This window comes from Lasioglossum baleicum, unplaced genomic scaffold (genome assembly GCF_051020765.1).
Source record: "Lasioglossum baleicum unplaced genomic scaffold, iyLasBale1 scaffold0228, whole genome shotgun sequence".
NCBI classification, from domain to species: domain Eukaryota; kingdom Metazoa; phylum Arthropoda; class Insecta; order Hymenoptera; family Halictidae; genus Lasioglossum; species Lasioglossum baleicum.
The window spans coordinates 212564-216349 of record NW_027469288.1 but is presented as its reverse complement, the minus strand read 5'-3'; positions in this window follow the sequence as shown (position 1 = coordinate 216349).

Genomic DNA, 3786 nt, shown 5'->3' with positions numbered 1-3786 from the left:
CCATGATTTACTGATTTTCGTGTAATAATTGTGAAATTGTAATAAATTGTATTACGGGAGTGTACGTCTTACGGTGCTGGGCCAGAATTTCGTAGCCTAGAATTTCGTCGTACACGTCTTTGTTCGTGAACAGAATATTTACGCGATCGGTAAAAAGTTTTTTTTTCTTCGCGACCTTGTTGAAGCAAGAACGCTTCAAGGTAATAGGAACAATAGGCGTACTGTGTGGCAACGGTTTCAAATTCGAGAGTCAGGGTTATCGAGAACAAAGAGACTTTCGAGAGACAATTTCGAGCCGCGTGGCGACAGAGCGTAACAAGAGATCTCGTACGGGGAGATAGAGCGTCCGGACGCGGAAAGTAAACAACGCGAGCGACCGAAGGCCTTGGCGACGAAGGACCGCGCGCTAGCTATCGTAGGGAAAATAAACATCCGAATTTCGTACCGAATATATCGGGTGACTCGAAAATGGACAGAGACTATCGCTCCGCTTACAGCGATAGCGATTATGATCCGGGAGAAGGGACGTCTCGCGATCCTCCATCGCACGGTCCATTCATACAGGAAGAGACCGTAAACGAAACGAAAGCTAGCGATAATACGAGACTTCGGCCACCACGCCCGTCCCCACGTCAATACGGATCGCGTAAAGTACCGGAGATTCGAGGAGGAAGGACAGATGATAGTTCCGAATCATCAGACGATGAGCGAGATAAATCCTCAGCAGCATTCGACACCATTAGAAAGTGGCGTTTGAATTTTGCCGGGAGAGCGGACGAGGACGCGGAAACGTTTCTCTCCACTCTAGAGGATTTGAGATCGAGTTCGAAAATCGAGGACGAAGACCTCCTCGACTGTCTACCAATTTGTTTTTCGGGAAACGCGGCCTTCTGGTATAAGACTCGCGGAAGATTAACCTCGTGGGCCGAATTCGTCTCCGAGTGGCGACAAAATTTTTTCGATCCCGATTATCAGGAATTATTAGAACACGATTTACGAGTACGGAAACAGGGCGAAGAAGAACCGGTACGAGATTATCTTGCTTGCATGGAAATTATGATGAGCCGATTAGATAAACCGTGGTCGGAGGAAAAGTGCGTAAAGAGAATAATCTGGAACGCGAGGGAAAAGCTTCGAAATGTATTAGGGATCGATAACATCAAAACGATGAAAGAGGTAGAAAAGAAACTACGCGAAGCGGAAAGCAACGTGTCGCCCGGTAGAGCAGATAATTATCGATCGCAGCAGATCGCCAATAAAATTTATGCATATCAACCGCCGAAGGATAGTAATCAGTCGAAGGAATCTGGTCGCGGTAGATTTTATCGAAATCCGCGTTACGAATCGGTAAACGCCATCGCCGAGACCGAATGTAAGGGAGGTTGCCGAGGACGGAATCCCCGGTTCCGCGAACAGTCCCGTCCGGTAATACGACACGCGTGCCAGACAGAAAATCCGAGTAGGCGCGGGAACTCCCGAAATCAGCCGAATAGCAAACGCGTCGAATACGAAACCATCTGCGCTATCTGCTCCTCGGAATTCAAACCGAGAAGCAACGAGCTTTGTTGGAATTGCACTAAACCTGGTCATCGATCCAGGAATTGCAAGGAAAAACCGCGTATTCATTGCTATCGCTGCGGAGAACCGGACGTAACAACTCGCGACTGTCGTAAATGCGATCGGAAGTCGGAAAACTACCGACGGAACCGCTCGTAGGGGTCGGAACGGTTTCCCAAATGATAATCTCGGCCCGAATTTCGGAAACTAACGCGGAGAACGATTCCAAGTCTCGACCGTCTTTATTAATTATCGACGCGCAAATCGGTACGTACAGGGCACGAGCGTTAATAGATTCCGGATCATCCATTTCGTTTGCTAATCGAGCGTTAATAAAAGCTGTCGGAAATCACGCGAAGTTAACAATCTCGGAGAGACCTTGCTACTTTCTGTTAGCAACCGGGGCCGTAGATAGAGCTTCGGAACAGGCAGAATTAAATATAACAATACGGAACGAAACTCGAAAAATTTTCGTCCGCGTTCTCGATAACCTTGTGAATCCATTGTTACTAGGGATTGACGTAATAGCGCAATTCGGTATCGTTGTCGAATACCACCGGGGAAGCTGGTACTTCGCGTCGCGACCGAGAATCGAATTCCCTTTCGGTTCAATTTCGAACGAGCAACTTTGCTGCGGCCTGCAAATGTTATCGGGCGGCGAAAAAGAACAATTATGCGAATTCTTGGAAAAGGAACTCAGTGACTTTGCCAAAGTACCGGGATTAACCACTTTGACTACTCACAGAATTGATGTGGGAGAGAATAGGCCTATTAAACAAAGGTACTATCCTGTCTCACCTATGGTACAGGAAGCGATTTACAAGGAGGTAGATTCGTTACTGGCCAACGATATTATTGAACCATCTGAAAGTGAATGGTCCAGTCCGGTAGTAATGGTGAAAAAACCCAACGGCAAATACCGATTTTGTCTAGATTTTCGCAAAGTCAATGCGGTTTCCAAGAAGGACGCGTACCCGCTACCGATAATGACGAGCATTCTCGATAAATTACGCGCCGCGCGCTACATTTCCACTCTCGATCTGAGCCAGGCTTACTTCCAAATACCGCTAGAGAAAGACAGCCGTGAGATTACCGCGTTTACAGTCCCCGGAAAAGGGCTATTTCAATTTAAGCGAATGCCGTACGGACTCACAGGAGCACCGGCAACATTTCAGAGACTGTTAGATCGATTGATCGGTCCAGAAATGGAGCCACATGTTTTTGCGTATCTGGACGATATAATTATCGCAACAACAACTTTCGAAAAGCACCTCGAGTGGCTGCGTCGGGTATTAAATAAAATAAAATCAGCTGGATTAATTATAAATCCCGAAAAATGCGAGTTCTGCAGGGAAGAAGTTCGGTACCTGGGATTTGTAGTGAGTCGCGAAGGGTTAAAAGTTGACGCGGATAAAATTGAACCCGTCTTGTCTTTCCCAGCTCCAAAGAATTTAAAACAGTTACGACGATTTCTCGGAATGGCTTCGTGGTATCGAAGATTTATTCCGGACTTCGCGACTGTAGCGGAGCCCTTAAATATCTTACTACGGAAAGGCAAGACGTGGAAATGGGAGGACGGACAACAAACCGCCTTCGAAAAATTAAGATCGTTAGTGGCAACCGCGCCAACTCTCGCTTGTCCACATTTTGACATCCCATTCGTCCTGCAGACCGACGCAAGCACGGTAGGGCTCGGTGCAGTACTGGTTCAAGAAATCGAGGGGGAGGAAAGGGTAGTCGCGTTCGCGAGCCGCTCGTTGAATTCCGCCGAACGAAAGTACTCCGCGACGGAATTAGAGTGTCTCGCTATCGTGTGGGCCGTGGAAAAATTTCGAGCATACCTCGAAGGGTATCATTTTACGATCATTACGGATCATAGTAGTTTGCGTTGGTTACGGCAATTGAAAAACCCTTCGGGAAGGCTCGCGCGGTGGGCATTACAACTGCTAGAGTATGATTTCGACATTACATACCGACAAGGAGCGTTAAATCACGTACCAGACGCACTTTCGCGAATGTTCGAAGGAACAGAAGGAGAAGGGGAACAGATTCCGATAGTAGCCGCGACACAGTTAGACTGGCATGACGAGAGATTCAAAGTAGTAGAATCGAATCCGGAAAAATACCCCGACTGGTCAATTCGCGAGGGTAGGCTATATCACCGTCGTACCGACCCATTGATTTCGGAAATTCTTGGGGGAGATTTAAATGAGTGGAAACTCGTAGTCC